At 34.2% G+C, this 12,015-nt stretch overlaps 1 long non-coding RNA gene across 1 annotated transcript; it reads right to left on the reverse strand.

Annotated features, from left to right (window-relative positions):
- Positions 1-687: 687 nt before the first annotated feature.
- LOC118766674 lies at positions 688-10,085 on the reverse strand. Its single transcript, XR_005002596.1, has 3 exons — positions 10,058-10,085; positions 5,618-5,620; positions 688-777 (listed from the first exon to the last, which is right to left on the reverse strand). It is a non-coding gene; the product is annotated as an uncharacterized LOC118766674 (long non-coding RNA).
- Positions 10,086-12,015: the final 1,930 nt, after the last annotated feature.

Here is a 12,015-nt window from a genome sequence, read left to right on the forward strand (position 1 = left end):
GTATGTATGTATGTGTGTATGTATGTGTGTATGTATGAGTGTATGTATGTATGTATGTATGTGTATGCATCTATGTATGTATTGTATGAATGTATGTATGTATGTGTGTGTATGTATGTATGTATGTATGTGTGTATGTATGTGTGTATGTATGTATGTATATATGTATGTATATATGTATGTATGTATGTATGTATGTATGTGTGTATGTATGTGTGTATGTATGTGTGTATGTATGTACGTGTGTGTATGTATGTGTGAATGTATGTATGTATGTATGTATGTATGAATGTATGTATGTATGTATGTATGTGTGTATGTATGTGTGTATGTATGTATTGTATGTATGTATGTGTATGCATCTATGTATGTATTGTATGAATGTATGTATTGTATACATATATGTATTTATGTAAGTATGTATGTATGTGTGTATGCATGTATGTATGTGTGTATGCATCTATGTATGTATAAATTGTATGTGTGTATTATTTGTGTGTAGGCATGGATGTATGTGTGTGTATATATGTATTATGTATGTGTGTATGTATGTATGTATTGTATGTATTATGTGTGTATGTATATATGTATATATGTGTGTGTATGCATGTATGTATTGTATGTGTGTATTTATGTATTGTATTGTGTGTGTTTGTGTATGTATGTTTTGTATGTGTGTACTGGCACTCCGTCGCTTACGACGATGAAGGTTCCAGTTGATTCGATCAACGGAACAGCTTCCTCGTGAGATTAACGTGGAAGTGGGTGAGCACTCCACTAACCCTTCACATACTTCTCGGGGAGATTCAGCGTGACACAGAGCGAGACAAGGCTGGCTCCTTGAAATAGAGGTAAACTCATTTTTCCAAGCTGAGGGGACTGGAGCGACGTGAAATAAAGTTTCTTTCTCAAGGATACAATACGCCGCCGGGAATCGAACGCGCGACAATAAATCGTGAGCCGAATACCCTAACCACTAAGCAAACGCGCCTTCACATATGTATGTATGAATGTATGTATGCATGTATGTATGCATGTATGTACAAATGTGTATCTGAAGGTTTCTGATTGGTGTTCTAATGCTTATAATACCCAGTCGCCTGCTCGGTGGATGATCTTAACATACACATACATACATACATATATATATATATATATATATATATATATATATATATATATATATATATATATATATGAAAGAGAGAGAGAGAGAGAGAAATTAAGAAATGGGGTTAAATGCAGGTCTTATTCAAATCTTTATATTTCCGATATATGTTCCGAAGAAAACATTGATATTATTCCGGGGAGAATAAAATGATGTAAAAGAATGCAATCATCTCATCAAGGGGAAAAGAAACAAAACACATCAAAAGCCATTATAACCGAATGTGATTACCGCGTATATGATGAAGGGAAACTCTAGCAAGTTACTTTTTAAAAAATCGTTAATAGATTTAACGTCAAAAGCAATTTAGAGAACAGAATGATATATTGTTAGAGCGGACAAAATCAGCTGATTTGGAACGGAGTATTCTATCTAGATCTTTTCCATATGAAAAAGATAAATCTTTTTGTCCGCTCTGTAACGAAGAACATTTAAAAAACGTTTAAAGAATGCGTTTATCGTTGCAAACATTGGCAAAAACATACCTTTAGTCCCTATAAGTAATTTCTACCAATCTATAAAATTGAACCTGTAACTGTCTTCTTACATTTCATTTCCACTACATATATCTATTTCCACGCTTTTAAGCTTTATAACCATTTATCTATCGCACTATATATAATTTATGTGTGTGTGCGTGTGTGTTCAGAAATGAAACACCTTTAATAATAGGATTGCGCAGTCAGAGATCACTTGGGATTAAGAAGCATGTGCCTGTATTCGTGGATTTCTTTCCTAAAAAGAATAACCACCGCCCAACTGAACAAATAAACTTTATACTCTTTCGCCGGAGCTCATTCGTCCAAACCGTCTCATTGATTTTCGAACGATGTGGACCTTATATATAAATGTCATTGCAACTGTCCTTGCTTTATCGAACAAATGAAATTGCCAGTCATTGTAAAAAAAGAAAAAAAGGAAATGAAATGATTATTGCGGAAATCGAGACACTGATTCGGATTTTACACGCTGATATTTTCAACGCCATTAATGCACGTATTTATGTTTTTGCCAAGCCCAACAACGTGACAAGAACGCAAGCTGTAGTGTAGCGAATACTGAAATTCCTTTAGAAAATAATTTTTGATAGAATTTCCTTCGATATAATATGTTTTTCTTTGTATCTGTTGTTATGCTGTGATAGAAATAAGAAATAAAAAGATACAGATAACGCTTTAGGGTAGGCAGTATATAAAAAGAAAGACACCTTAAAAAAACGCCATCATATTGAATCTGATAAGTGTCAATGGCTATTCCATTAGGGAAAGAATGTAGAATGCTCACTTGAGATAATTCTTTAGGTCGTTCAGTGACTCACATAAATTACCACATAGGCATAATTATATATATACATTTACATATGCATATATATATATGTGTGTGTGTGTATGTGTGTGGGTGGGTGTGTGCATATATATATATATGTGTGTATGTGAGTATGCATGTATGTGTGTATAAGTATATACATATATATTCAGATATATATATGTGTGTGTGTGTGCATGTATGTGTGTATAAGTATATACATATATATTCAGATATATATATATATATGTGTGTGTGTGTGTGTGTGTGTATGCATGTACGTGTGTATAAGTATATACATATATATTCAGATATATATATACATATATGTGTGTATATATATATTTACATTTGTGTGTATGTGTGTATAGTACACTCATACCCACACACACACATATAATATATACAGGCATATACAGACAGAGGTATGAGTATATATATATAAAGATAAGCATATGCACACACATATATATATCTATACTATACGATACACATGTGTGTATGCGTATGCATATATGTACACTCACACACACACATATATAGATAAAGATACGTTTGTATAAGAATTTGTTGGGTATGTATATACGTATATATATATATGTGTGTGTGTGCGTGTGTGTGGGTGTTTGAGCGCGTACTTATAAATACATTGGTATGTGTGTGTATATGTATGTATGCATGCATGCATGTGTGTATTATGATTTCAGTAAGACGTAGATGAAAAGTTGTGCAGTGAAAGCTTAACAAAGTAGATAGTAATGTTATTTTTATCATTATTTGTTCATCGTAAGATTTTTTCTAAGTTTTTTTGTTTTTTTTTTTTACATTTATCTGTTGACAATAAGGGAATATCTGCACTGTAAAATGGATATGACGGATTCATACAGTGTTAAATATAAAAGCAATTTGCTATAAGGTATCATCTAAAAGATTATGACAGCTTATGTGAAGGTTATCGTGAAGTTGTTCTCATGATAAGTATTCTATTTTCCAATCTTTTCCTTTTTCTTTTTGGCCATCTGCCTTACAGCATATCAGCTTGTCTATGCTTGCTTTTTTACCATAGTTTCTTTGAATTTTTTTTTTTTTTTTTTTTTTGTAGCTTAGTAGATAAGAATTGTTAGCTAGGGCCTATCTCAACCCTCCTCGATTCGTGAAGGAAATGGACATTGTTGTTTGACATACGTGATTGTCTCACGGCACTACTTAACCGTTCCTGAAAGAGTAGAAAAAGAGGAAAAGCGGGATAGGGAAAAGAAACAACACCGATATCTAACTGGTACGTTATTTATCGACCCTGGAATAATAAAAGCCCAATGATGATTTTAGGAGGATTTGAACTCGGTGAGCAGAGATCCGGAAAAATTGCTAGTTGGCAATTGCTCATCTTAACGAATTTATGTATATTTCTTAGCTGTATCCGTGAGTGAGCAAAGATGTTTCTGATAATGGTTTTAGAAGCTATCACAGGTTGTGAAATGATAATTTACAAACGCCGTATCGAAATTTGAAGCTGTCAATCATTCTTAGAAAGTCGAGGATAATTAGCTGTCAGACTCACAACAAAAGAGTCACTATTCGTATCTCGTTATTCCTTTAGACACATCTCAACGTTGTAAGCATTAGAATCATTTTATAACTAATAAATGTTTCTTTCCGTTAGTTTCATTTGGTACTGAGATAGAGAAAAGTATAGCATTCCAAGTTATTTTTCCCAGGGTGATCCTTAAGCTTGAAGGACAGAACTTAAGGAAGGTCGTGTAGTTAGTTGATTGAACCAATAGAAGGAGAGACATTTTCGTAAGATATTTATAGAGTGGGAAACGATAACGTTGACATTTTCGGGTTTTCCGAGTATGGAAAGTTTGATGCGGTTCAAATATATGCACACCATTGATGTGTCGGTGAGTGACCTTCTTCTGAGAAAAGTCCCTTTAAGTAATTTCTACCAATCTATAAAATTGAACCTTTAACTGTCTTCTTACATTTCATTTCCACTTCATATATCTATTTCCGCGCTTTTAAGCTTTATAACCATTCATCTATCGCACTATATTTCTCCACTCTTAATTTTCTGTTAATTTCTTTTTCTCTCCTTCTCTTTCTCTAAATTGCTTTTGACGTTAAATCTATCAACTTGCTAGCGTTTCCCTTCATCATATACGCGGTAATCACATTCGGTTAAAATGGCTATTCGTGTGTTTTGTTTCTCTTTTCTTCCCTGAGAAGATGATTGCATTGTTTTACATCATTTTATTCCCTCCGGAATAATATCAATGTTTTCCTCGAAACATAAGTCGGACGTATAAAGATTTGAATAACACCTGCGTTTAACTCCATTTCTTAATTCATCTGTTATACAAAAACATTTCACTTAACCCTAGAATGTCTACCTTTATAAGTAGGCTGTAACATCCTTGGCACTTATGTGAACTTTTGCTACCCTGCTAACTATTTTTTTCCGTGTTATTTGTACACATTTAAAAGATACACATACATTTATATATATATATATAAATAGGCACAGGAGTTGCTGTGGTAAGTAGCTTGCTTACCAACCACATGGTTCCGAGTTCAGTGGATTTGGTAGACGGAAACTGAAAGAAGCCCATAGTATATATGTATATATACAAGACAAGGTACTTAACTCATGTTAGCAAACTTACGGATTTCACCGACGAGAAAATTGGTAAAAGTTAGGGTTGAAAATTCTGCGACACGTTAATTAGCCAATTACATCCGGTAGTGGAGCCTTGGTTTTGGAGTTCCAGCGTTTTGAGGAGCGTGGAACTACCGCTTAGCTGCTTTTGTTCCAAGGTCTACTTTGACCTGAAATAGTAGTACCTATCTTGAGCCCAGCTATGAGTTAATTAACCATTTCATGGAATTGCCTTCGGAAGAAAGTCCCTCTCAGGCACACCAGCGGACCCAATGGCTGATGCCCTTCAGCTCTTTAGCTGCTCATCAAAGAGAAGACAACTCCTTACAAATTCTACGTTCTGATAACTACTAGGCTCTTGGCACATATTGCACCAGATCAATACAAGTTTGAAGGATGATATAGTGAAACTGACTCAGCATAAATCATGCATACAATAATAATATTCATCGCGCAGGTTGTTCAGCAAACCAAGACATCAGCACCAGCTCTATCGCATTTTCTTTATAATTCCAATGGAAACTTTAAACTAAGGACACTGCACAGCTTTGTCTTGCTGAATCTTCATTAATCGAAGCGACGATCGAGTCCATCATTGAAATAAAGACAGTTGAGCAAAACAAAGGTGAGTTTAATATAAATCAAAAATCGAAATTGTGGATATCTTATTATTTATTTACATAATTTACATTTGACGGATATTTGCCTTAAATATAGAATTTAGATATAGAACCTTATTACTGTTCATATATTTTCTATAGCATTCATTTTAACCTGAATTCATACATACATACATACATACATACATACATACATACATACATACATACATACATACATACATACATACAAGCTCAGCGAAAACCAAAATACCTATGCTGAATTATTGAGAAATATACACTTACCCTTTCCAGATTAAAGTTCAGGTTTTTACCTGTAATTATTGCGGCCCTGGGATATATACCACATTGCCTAAGTACCAATCTTGAGAAATTAGGCTTCTCAAAACCAGAAAGGATAAAGACTACAGATCCAAGCTATCACTGGAACTGTAAAAGTCTGGAGAACTTTCCAGAAGTGTATCATGTAAGTATAAATGCGCATGTCTAGACATGCAACCATGCAACTATATACATGAGAATACATACATAAAACAAAACATGCAAATCTGCACATGCATTGACTCTAAATACTGCACATATACACATCCATGCGCAAGTACACTGTTGATGTTGTTGAAATTCCATTAAAGAAGCTTGGATCTAGGTTAGAAACCGGTTCTTTCGCTATTGGCAAGAAATCTTGAAACATAACTGAATAATGACATACATACATACACACACAGATAGACAGATAGATAGATAGATAGATAGATAGATAGATAGATAGATAGATAGATAGATAGATAGATAGATAGATAGATAGATAGATAGATAGATAGATAGATAGATAGATAGATAGATAGATAGATAGATAGATAGATAGATAGATAGATAGATAGATTGAATGGATGGATATGTGTGTATATATGTTCAAATCAACACCGTGTTTACAAATACGAAAGGCATTATTTCAAGCGTTCACTTGTGTACGGTTTAATTAAGTTTGACGTGTAACTGTATACTTGACGTTAATGATTTCTTAAACTTTCATTATGATTTCTCAATGCCATTCGAGTTTGCTGTGCATCTTCAGGTTACCGTATATATTTTGGTTTGAGTAATAAAGTATTAGTTCCAATATACATTTATTGACGGCAGATTCATGTTTTTGCATGATAAGGTTTCTGAAAAAATGGTTTACTCTATTTAATATTGATAGGGTATTCCTTTTATTTCTTTAGCTAATTTTTTAATTTTTTTTTTTTCTGCAGCGTGTCGAGTTAAACAATAGACACATACAGACACCTACATTCATGTGTGTATACGAACGCTTGTATTTGTATATGAATGATGTATATCTGTATATAAATAGATAGACATACAGACAGACATACATGCATACAAACATACATACATACATACATACATACATACATACATACATACATACATACATACATACATGTATACATACATACATGTATACATACATGCAAAAGTAGATGACTTGTAGTCTAATTAAGATTGTTGTTTTCATGTTTAGACCGTAAATATAAGTTATTTTCACAGAGCGCCCATTGAGCATTTTTAGCGTGTGATTGTCATGGAGAATCGGGGACTTATTTACTGCGTTAGTTAAAACACTCCAGAAGGAAGTTATATTCTTAAGTCATGAAAGGGTGTTGGTTGGGATGAATGAACCCGATGTTTTCCTGGGGTAAAATAGCAATAGCATTCGTCCTAACCAAGACTGTCACGCTATGTTGGCAAATAATCTTTACTCCAGAGTAAGAAACCTACCTCGTCGGACTCAGGCTTGCTATGTTCCTATAACGAGGGCATAAATCTTTAAGTTGCCAGGGCGCGAATTTTTTTTCCCACTAGTGTTCTGGATTCCAGTAATGAATTCATTTGTATACAGCCAATCAAAGCACACCTTGACCGTGTCAAGTTAACAAACACACTCTGCCAAGTAAACTCAAGATGACGAAAGGTGTTATAAGTCAAGGCGGTAACTATTTATCTATTTTTTCCGTGTTAATTGTTAACAAGAGACAAATATACTCATCTATTTATATATATTATATATATATATATATATGTATATATATATATATATATTATATATATATATTATATATATATATATAATATATATATATATATATTCTTTTACCCTTTTACTTGTTTCAGTCATTTGACTGCGGCCATGCTGGAGTACCGCCTTTAGTCGAGGAAATCGCCCCCAGGACTTATTCTTTGTAAGCCTAGTACTTATTCTGTCGGTCTCTTTTTCCGAACCCCTAAGTTACGGGGACGCAAACACACCAACATCGGTTGTCAAGCGATGTTGGGGGGACAAACACAGACACACAAACACACACACATATAAATACATATATACGACGGGCTTCTTTCCGTTTCCGTCTACCAAATCCACTCACAAGGCTTTGGTCGGCCTGAGGCTATAGAAGAAGACGCTTGTCCAAGGTGCCACGCAGTTGGACTGAACCCGGAACCATGCGGTTTTGTAAGGAAGTCATTTACCACACAGCCATATTTGTAGTCGCAGAAGTGACTGTGTAATAAGAAGCTTGTTTCCCAACCAAATGGTTCCGGGTTCAGTCTCATTGCAGATAAATTCCTCTATTTACATAATATCGAGATCTCTTTCATTCTTTTGTTATAGATGTATGCGTATGTGTACGTTTGTGCGTAATGACTAAAGCTGGACAAGCAATTATACAAAGCATTGATTCATGTATCAGGTCATCCTATAAGTTCTGTCCGAATTTTGAATAAAGAAAACATCAATGTACTTTGTCTAATTATCTATGACTTCCTTCCATCTATTTACAAGCTTTTTAATCCCATCAATGTAACACTCTTTTGGTTTCAAAGCGAGGAACTCTGAAATGTCAGTTTCGACTCCTCCTGGCTTACGAAAGTTATGTCCCCCAAATGATTCTGTAAACTACGAAACAAATGGTAGTCTGAAGGAGCAGGGTCGGGAGAATAAGGTAGATGAGGAATTTTGATCTTCGATCTTCTGTGATGTGATCTTTGCAGTGTGGGGTCACGCATTGTCTTGATGAAACATCACACCTTTTCGATCCACTAAAGCGGGTCTTTTTTTCTTCAAAGCTTGGTTCAAATGCTCTAACTGTTGACTGTAGACTTGAGCATTGATTGTTGCATTAGGTGGTAACAATTCAAAGTGAAAGGTTCTTCTCTCTCTGGTAGGATTGCAAATTCTTTGCAATCCTACCAGAGAGAGAAGAACCTTTTTTCCATGAAGTTCCCTTCTCGGTTGTGGTTGAGCTTTTCCCCTTTTACCAAGCCACTGCTTACGACGTTTAAAATTTCGATAGAAGATCCATTTTTCGTCACTAGTCACAAGTCTATCCAAAAAGGGTGAAATGAGTTCACGAGAATGGAGAGAAGAGCAGATGTCAACTCAGGATTTGCCGTTGCTTTCGGACAATTCACGAGGCACCCATTTTCCAAGATTAGGGATCTTTCCAAGTTGTTGAAGATGACGATGAACAGTTGTATGGTTTGAACTAAGCTTTATTGCCAATTCTTCAACTGGTAATGCAGGATTTTCTTCATGTAATGCCTCAAGGAGCTTATCATCAAACTCAACTGAACGTCCTGTTCGATCTTCATCATCAAGGCTGAAATCTCCACTTCTGAATTTTGCAAATCATCTGCAAGTTCTTTCATTCAAGCATTCTTTCCTATAAACTGAATGTATGTTTCGAGTCGCTTCGGCTGTAGAGTTTCCTTTTTTGTACTCATAAAGAATTATCTGCCATAAATGCTCTTTGGATACTTCCCTGTTAGAAAGGGTTTTAATCAAAGAAATTTTAATTCTATTATTCTGTAAAATAATATTTAATTAGTTTAAATGTACACAAACGCATAAAAATATTTTTTAGTTCCATTAGACATTCTAAAATACTATTAAATTTCATTCAATTTTAAAAAAAAGGTAAAATCGGACAGAACTTATGGGATGACTTGGTATAAACGGTATTACATATTTGAGGAAGAAATCTATAGTCTTTGATAGATCTTTAGAGCTATTTCAAAAATTCAGCGGCTGTTTGATACAATATTCTCTCTCTATATATATATATCTCTCTCTCTCTCTCTCTCTCTCTCTCTCTCTCTCTCTCTCTCTCTCTCTCTCTCTCTCTCTCTCTCTCTCTCTCTCTCTCTCTCTCTGGCTCTCCGTCGTTTACGACGAGGGTTCCAGCTGTTCCGATCAATGGAAGAGTCTACTCGCAGAATTGATGTGCAAGTGGCTGAGCACTCCACAGACATGCGTACCCTTAACACAGTTTTCAAAGAGATTCAGCGTGACACAGAATGCGACAAGGCTGGCCGTTTGAAATACAGTTACAACTTATTTTTGTCAACTGAATGAACTGGATCAACATGAAATAAAATGTCTTGTTCAAGGACAGAACTCTACGCGCCGCCCATAATCGAACTCACGTCCTTACAACCGTGGGCTGAATACACTAACCACTAAGCCATGTGCGTTCACGATAATAAAAAAAAAGTAGAAATTGTTATCAACTATTAAACATGATACATCAAGATATTCGAGCTGGAAGCCCCGAAGAACCAAACTTTCTCATCAGCCGCTGAATTTTCGAAACAGTTGTAAAGATCTCTCAATGATTATTATATTTTTCCTTTACCACATATGATCATGTTTCAATAAAGTCTTTTTATAAAGAATTTAATGCTATACATAATTGCTTGTCCATCTGAATTCTCATTATTATGTGCTCAAGCTATACGTTTCTTATAGCTAACTCTTCTTTCGCTGGACTATTTTCTTCTCATTACGTCGCTGAATTTTAACGATCTGGACTTGCTCTGACACTAATCCGATGCTTAATCTATACTACGCTGAACTAACGTCTCGTGATATTGTATGTATGTATGTATTACGGATGTACGGATGTATGTATGTATGTATTTTCGTATGTATCTGTATGTATGGATATATATATATATATATATATATATATATAGAGAGAGAGAGAGAGAGAGAGAGAGAGAGAGACAGGGAGAAGAAAAGATAGATATAGACATAGGTACATTATATATATGTAGACAGATATAGAGATAAAATACACATACACACACATATTCATTTATGCATTTACATGCAAGTACATATACATGCATATATACATGCACACACATATACACACACACATATATATATATATATATATATATATATACACACATATATATATACATACATATATATATACACATATATATATATATAGGGTGTGTATGTATATATATATAAGTATATATCAGGCAGCAAAATACACTACAATTTCCTCTGATCGATTCAGGTATTATTCACCAAAGTTCTCAAGTAGTTCTTAGACAAAATAAATATGAGTCAAGACATAAGTCTCTATGAAATCGATAAATGGATAGATCTAACTTAAAATATACGACATAAAGAGCAAGCATGGAATTAAATATCATCAAATAACTTCCATAAATCTACGCATATGTGTGAATACGTACGTACGTACGAACAAACGGAAATGGATGCGTTGATGTATGCGCGTGTGTTCGCGTGTATAAACATATATGTATAGATATATATGTAGTGTGTGTGTGTGTATGCATGTGCGATTGTAAATGTGTGGCTGTGTGTACGTCTGTATGGTTGCGTAAGTGCTATTAATATCTATTAACGCGAGCCTTTATATATATATATATATATATATATATTATATATATATATATATATATATAATATACATACCGATATATATATATATATATATATATATATATAATATATATATATGTACATATATTTATATATATACTTGATATGTGTGTGCGTATACATATGTATTAACATACAGACATATGTGTGTGTGTGTGTGTGTGTAGTGCGTGTGTGTATACATAGCGACATACAAACATACATACGTATAGATATACATGTGCATGCACACTGAAGCACACTCGAACACAGATGTATTTAACATACACAGATATATATATATATATATATATATATATATATATATATATATACATATAGCGACATGCAAACATACATACGTACATATAGATATACGTGCACGCATGCACATCAAAGCACACTCAAACACACACACACGCACATATCCAAAAACACCCACATATACACACACTCGTGTGTCTGCATTTCCCCTCATTGCCTCGCTTTATTGCTAACACAAATGAAAAAAAAAATGTTC

This window comes from Octopus sinensis, linkage group LG17 (genome assembly GCF_006345805.1).
Source record: "Octopus sinensis linkage group LG17, ASM634580v1, whole genome shotgun sequence".
NCBI classification, from domain to species: Eukaryota; Metazoa; Mollusca; class Cephalopoda; order Octopoda; family Octopodidae; genus Octopus; species Octopus sinensis.